Below are 7,823 nucleotides of genomic sequence, written 5' to 3' on the forward strand. Positions count from 1 at the left end.
CCTTCACTTCCTTAATTGAAGGCATAAACCATGGTTAAATAGAAGGTTTTCTGAGTTGCTCTTATTGTAACCTTTGTATGGATAAACTGGGGATCATACTGGAGCACCAGTACATCAAAAATATTTGGCTGCCACAATATCCAAACTCTTCCTCCTTTATGATAATTGCAATTTGTAGTAACACTCCACCCATCAAGCATATTAAGAGAAATATTACTCACATTATGACTACTTATTTTGGTTTCCAACAAGCCAAACAGGCTGGCTTCTTTATTTTGAATAAACCATTTTACATGTTTTTGCTTATTTACATTATTCAAGCCCCTGACATTCCAAAAACCGATGTTATTCATTATGATCAGTGGATTGAGGGTCACCCTGTTGACCAATACCAACCTTAGTAGTCTCAGCTCCTCTCACAACAGTTTTATAAGATACCAGTGGTGAAGTAAAAGATCTTGGTGTGGAGCAACAACTAGACACAGGTTTTATAGGAGAATTAATAGGGGTATGCTCAGGTGTTATCATTTTATGCTGAGTTACCTGTGATGTCTGTGTCACACTCACTACTTTAGGCTTCCAGACCTGCATCACAGGCTTTTTCGTTTGAATTATTGGAGCACCCTTCCTGCAGGTAGCATGTTCATGCCCTATTCCTTTGCATTTAAGACAGATGGAAGGCTTCCATTCATACTCAATCCCAACAGAGATAACCTTCCCATACTCATCCATAAATTTCACTTTGCTAGGAAATTTTTGTCCCACATTCAGTTCAACCATAGCTCTGGCAAACCCTAGTCTTGTTTTATCAGTAGTTTGCTGGTCTGCTCTCTGAAACATTCCAACCAATCTTGCTATAGAGGGTAAACACTTACCCCAAAATATGAGGGGCAAGTCATGAATTCTAACCCAGGCAGGCACAATCTTAACATCTTCTTTTAATAGCTCAACGTTCACGTCCCATGATCTTATTATCAGGGGTTTATTATCAAACATAAAGTGGCCTGCTTGCAGGACGGCCTCTTTATCCTGACTGGATTTGATGTGAACTAGAAATACCCCATTTGGCATGAATGAAACCTTGTCAACGTTATGCTTTTGCGAAATTCTAAGTATAAATCCTTGCAACACCTCCCATGGGAGGGTTTGCTCCCAGAACAAAGTAGTAGACAACATTTTGCCAATATTCAACCTCACCCTTAGTATCCTCTGATGTGAATTTAAGCATATTGGACTCATCTGCCTCCTGATCCTCTATAACCACGTTCTTCTTCCCTCTTTTCGTGATCCAAGCATTGTTCTCAATTTCCTCATCCACTACATCCTCAACAATAACTTCATTTTCAACACGGACATTAATAGATTCATCCTCAAAGGATAAAGCAGGGATCCCTATGACCTCCTGCATAGGTTTAGTTCTGAGCACATCCTCCCCTGATGGACCTTTTTTTGTTGGTTTCTTGCTACTATCACCACTTTTTCTGGCTGCTTTCATCCTCTGAATCCTACTGGACTGTTTTTGTTTTGTTTTGCTCGATGAATTACGTGCCATAATGAAGATTCAAGCAGAAAAACGTGTATGGAAATGCTTGCGTGCAAGGGTTTTGCTAGGGTTCATCGCAGTTTTTTGATTTGTGATTTTTGAATTATTTAAGATTTTTGATTTTATTTATTACTTGTTCATTAACGTGAACCTCTGCATGAATCATTAGTGCTTTCTTATTAGCGTAAGTTAGTCACTCGAGTATTTAATGGTACTCATTGAGTTACAGCTAGAGTTAGTTGTACGAGTTGGGTTAGTAAATTTGTAATCCGTAGAAAGGTACTAAATTAATTAATCGAGAATAGTGGACGTAAGTTTCGATTTGTGAAACTGAACCACTTTAAAAAACCGTGTGTCTCCTCTCTTTCATTCTTTCGTTTACTTTGTTTTAATCGTTCATTAGTTGATTAGTTAAAGTTTAATGAATAAACTTTAAATAATCAATTATATACATATAATCGAAAAAACTTTTAAAAGTTTTAAATCCTCAATTCACCCCCCCCGCCCCTCCCTCTTGAGTATTTTGGATCGATAGACTCTTCAATTGGTATCAGAGCCTCGTGCTCTTGATTGCCTAACCGCAAAGAGGCTGATCTATCTTGTTTTTATTTATCTTATCGTTTTATATTTCGCTGCCTATCACGTGATAAATGGATTCCAAATATCTCAAGTGTCCCGTCTTTGATGGGAAGAATTATGGATTGTGGAAAAACATGATGACTCATTATGTGAGAGGTCACGATTGGGAATGCTGGAGGATTATCCAAAATGGACCACACAAAATTCTTGTAGCATCCGAGGTAGACACTACCTATGAAAAGAAAGAAGAGGACTATGTCGAGGCCGACTACAAGAAGGCCGAAAAGAACTCCAAAGCAATAAGTCTCCTACAAAACGGAATGACTTCTACAGAGTTTGATCGGTTTTCTTCGTGCTCTACGGCCAACGAGATATGGGATGGGCTTGAACTAGCTTATGAAGGTACTTCCATTGTTAGGAAGCACCGAATAGATTTGCTTATGCAAAAATATGAGTTATTCATTATGGAGCCTAATGAGTCCTTAGATAGTATGTCCGCAAGGTTTTCAAGCATCATAAACGAACTGAAAAACCTAGGTAGAAAATTCAGTACTGAGGACATTGCTAGAAACGTTCTTACGAGCCTGACTAAGATGTGGCGTGCTAAAGTCACTGCAATGGAGGAATCACGAGATCTTGAAAACCTATCCTATCAAGAACTCATCGGTGCTCTCATGGCCCATAAAATTACTCTTAACAAAGATGACATTGAACCTAGCCGAAATAAGAGTATGGCCTTGAAAAGCGAAGAAGTTGACTCTGAATTAGAGGATGAGACTGTTTTGTTTGCACGCCGCTTTAAAAATAAAATATTTCGAAACAAACAAACAAAATCATCCTACAACAACAACAAGTCATCCAACAAAAAGGTTACAGAATCAAAGTCATCTTTCGCAAACAGAAGTTGCTTCAAGTGTGGAGAATCTGATCACATGATCAAGGATTGTCCAACATGGGAGAAGATCAAGGACAAGACAAAACGTGAGAAGAAAAAGAGAGAATTCAAACAGGTTATGATGGCTTCGTGTTGGGGAGACCTTGACTCAGAAGATGACGAGGGATATGAAGATGACGAAGTAGCCAACTTTTCTCTCAGCAGTGTTAGTCTTGACCTAATCTCCGACAGCGACGATGAAAGCACAAACTCACACTCAAACTATTGCTTTATTAGAGAATCAGACGAAGATGACGATGAAGAGGTAAGTTATCTTGAGCTTAAAAACGCGTTAAGAAATTGTCTAAAATTGCTTTAATTGAATTCTTTGAACAATCTCTCGATAAGTGTCACTAACAGGACTTGGAGCTAAAAGATCTAAAAGAACAGATTCGCGAAATTGCAGAAGAGAATCATACTTTGAAGGCCAAAGCTAAGAAGTTAAAATCTAAGGTTATAGCTGAGAAAGCAACAACGTTAGATTCTACTATGGCTGAAAAGAAGGAATTAGAGTCCAAAGTTATAGCTAATGAAGCTATAACTTCAGACCTAAATCTTAACATCAAGCACCTTCAAGCCAAAGTTATAGCTAATGAAGCTATAACTTTAGAACTTAGAAAAGCCAGAGAACGTTTGGAAACTAAGGTCACATATGATGAAGCAGTGATTTTCGACCAAAAGAAAGAGATAGATTCCCTTTCAAAGCAATTAAAGGAATCTAAGACCAACATGATCAATGTTAAGAAACAACATTCCGATGTTGTATTCCTTCTTAACAAACGATTCCAAAACTTTCGTGATAACTTTAAGAAAGATAATGATGTAGATCACACGAAATGTCAAGAGGAAATTAAAACCCTAAAAGATCTACTTCTACATGCTAGGAAGGTCCATGATAAGTGGGAAGGTAGCACAAAAATCCTAAACTTCCTAACCGAACAATCTGACAATAATATGAAGATGGGGTTAGGACATGAGTGCTACAGCCGTAGAGATCACTCTAAATGCAAATAAACACCTTCGGATTTTGATTTCAGAAAAATGAAGTATGCTAATCTTCCTGAATATCTGATTTGCAATTACGGTGGTCATACGTGTCACATCCAAAACAACTGTGTCAAAAAGACTCTTGATATACGAAAAAATGCTGAACATGCTAAAACGGTTGACACAATTGTCGAGGATGATGAAACCCCCATAAATGAACCTAACGAAGAAAGGAATAACAAATTTCGTTGGTTATATGACATGGCCTTTGACTACACCAAGAAACCTAGCACTTCACAAAAACCGTGTCAACCTAAACCTAGTAAACCTATTCACAAGGGAAACAGTCAAGATAGACCAAGAGAAATTCCTAGACCGAGAGAAAACCCTAAACATAGAACTCCTCCCAAGTAAAATAACCCAAGGGTTAGAATATTGGTTATTAGACAAGTTTGGATTCGAAAGGATTTGGTATATAGAGTAACTAATCATAAGGGACCCAACTTAGCTTAGGTACCTAAAAACTGTATCTAATCCCTTATGCAGGAAGTAGTGAAAGAAAACAATCAATGGTATTTTGACAGTGGATGTTCAAGACACATGACCGGAGATAAGAATCTATTTCTTTCACTCAAGCGCTTCAACGGAGGAAAAGTGACGTTCGGGGACAACAAAAAGTGAAAAGTAATCGGCGTTGGCAAAATTGGAATTTCTAAATCTCACGCGATCAGTGATGTTTATCTCGTGGACGGTCTAAAACATAACTTGCTAAGCATGTAACACCCCCATACTCCGAGTGCCTTACCAGGACCACTCAGGTATGAAGACATCACCATCTCGGTCGCCCGAGGTATGATAATCAAATAGACAAAACAGAAACAACATTTATTGTAAATAGTTTAATGAATCAATACAATCCTTGAAACCAAACTGAAAGTACAATACATTATTCCAAACTATCTTTTCAATGAAATGTAAATAAATGCTAAACTACAAATGAAGACTCTATCGTCATGTCGTGGCCATCCCAGCTATCCCAGTACTCATCTCTATACCTGCTCAATATCTGCTCACCATCCCCGAATGGATCACCGCAGGTTTTACAAAACAACACCGGGGTCAGTACTAATCACACAATCAATATAGATAACAATAATAAGACAAACAGAGAGCTGAACTGTCACACACACACACACACCACCAACTCCCATCATCTCAATCTTGATCGTCCCACCGGACCCCGCCAGCGGGGGGGACCGCAGCCGTTCCCACCTAAGCCCCGCTCATCGTACGAGCGATAACCCTGTCCATTAATGTGCACATCCCCTTTCGTGGCGGGTTCCACGAAGGGCGAAACTAGGGCATGAGATCACTCCCGCAAGTGACCCCACTCAGCCGAGAACGCATCTCGAGAGCCATAGAAACCAATCACAATCACAATCACAATCACAATCATCATATTAAACAACTAACTACAGCACATCACCAATATCCCATTATGGGACTAATACTGAGTAGGAAATCCTACCTGGTAAGCACAACACGCAGACGGTATCTACAGCTGTATCAAAACGGCTCCGCTACGAATTCTCCTCCTACCATACACACATAGATGCTACCATTCAATTACTACTCATAAAAACCCCCAATTCCTAAATTAGGGTTTCCTCAATCTTAACAAAACATAATATAAATTATATTAAAAGCTTACCCTCGACGCAAGGAATCCAACGACACGAACTACGATACGAACCGACCGTCTGAACTCCGGGAATTGTCAAGAACGCGATTAGGAAGAAGACTAGTTGCTTTCTCTCTTAAACAGGTTTTAGGTTTTGTAAAAAGTGATTTAGAATAAAGACGAATATGTTTAAATACCTAAATCGCGTAATTAACAAAACCCGAGAAAAACCCCCGCAAAACCGGACACTCGATCGAGTACCCAAGGTACTCGATCGAGTACCCCCCTACTCGATCGAGTGCCCCAGCTACTCGATCGAGTACCCAACAGGTCAGAAACTGTTTTATTCCGCAACTTGCCCTTACTCGACAGTAAAGGGCTACTCGATAGAGTACCCCCCCAAGACCATAAATACGGAGTATTACAGTCTTCCCTCCTTAAAAGGAACTTCGTCCCCGAAGTTCAAACCACTACTAAAACAAAGGTACTCCAAAACATTCCCGACTCAACACCCAAAACAAAACTCAACATAAAACACGCTACTTACCCAACTCATCCCGACAACCTACCGACGCAACATACAAAAAGGTGTATAAAACTCTTAAAAACTGCTCGCGATCATCTCCTACCCCCCTAAAAGAAACAAGGTTACGTCCCCGTAACCATACATACCTGATCAAAAAGGAAGGGGTAACGCTCTTTCATGATATCCTCTGCCTCCCATGTAGCTTCCTCGGTCTCGTGGTTAGACCAAAGGATCTTAAGCAAAACTGTCTCACCACTCCTGGTCTTTCGAACCTTTCGGTCTAGGATCTGCTTAGGCACCTCAAGATATGATAAAGACTCATCTAGCTCTAAGCTCTCTGCCTCCAACACATGTGACGGGTCACTCACATACTTCCGCAGCTGCGATACATGAAACACATTATGCACTCTCTCCAACGCAGCTGGTAAAGCCAAACGATAAGCAACTTCCCCAACTCGCTCTAAGATCTCATAAGGCCCTATAAACTTCTGACTTAGCTTGCCTTTCTTCCCAAATCTCATAACTCCGCGCATAGGAGACACTTTCAGAAGAACCTTGTCCCCAACCTGAAATTCTATGTCCCGACGATGTAGGTCTGCATAACTCTTTTGTCGATCCTGGGCTGCTCTCATCCGTTCCCTGATCATCTTAATCTGTTCCACCATCTCATGCACCATCTCTGGTCCTAAAACCACTGCCTCAGCACTATCGTCCCAACAGATTGGACTCCTACACCTCCTCCCATACAAAGCCTCAAACGGTGCCATACCTATACTGGTGTGATAGCTGTTGTTGTAAGAAAATTCTATCAAGTCCAACCTCTGCTCCCAGCTACCACCAAAATCCATCACACAAGCTCGCAACATATCCTCAAGGGTCTTGATTGTTCTCTCAGTCTGCCCATCTGTCGCGGGGATGAAATGTCGTACTCATCTTCAAAGCTGTTCCCAACGATTCCTGCAACTCCTTCCAAAACCTCGATATAAACCTCGCATCTCTGTCAGACACTATGTCCTTAGGGACTCCATGTAACTTCAGCACGTTCTTTCGATAGGCCATAGCCAATTGTGCCTTAGTCCATGTATCTTTCATTGGAACAAAGTGAGCTGACTTGGTCAGACGATCCACTATCACCCAGATCATATTGTTACCTTGTTGACTCTTCGGCAAACCCACAATGAAATCCATGGAAATGGATTCCCACTTCCACTCAGGCACCTCTAAAGACTGAATCTTACCTTGTGGTCTTCTCTGTTCCCCTTTAACTCTTTGGCATGTCAAACAACGGGACACAAACTCAGCTGTCTCTTTCTTCATCCCAGGCCACCAAAACGTTTTCTTCAAATCCTTGTAAAGCTTGTCTCCACCCGGATGAACTGAATATGGTGTGCAATGCGCCTCTGTCATGATCGTCTTTTTTAACTCCTCATCGTTAGGAACACACCACCTACCATCAAACCTCAAACTACCATCTGTATGAATGGAAAACCGGACACTTTGTCCCTTTCTCTACCCCACTCTCCACTCCACTATCTTAGGATCCAAAGCCTCGCTTATCCCGAATGTCATCATA

Source organism: Silene latifolia, chromosome 9, assembly GCF_048544455.1.
Source record: "Silene latifolia isolate original U9 population chromosome 9, ASM4854445v1, whole genome shotgun sequence".
NCBI lineage: Eukaryota > Viridiplantae > Streptophyta > Magnoliopsida > Caryophyllales > Caryophyllaceae > Silene > Silene latifolia.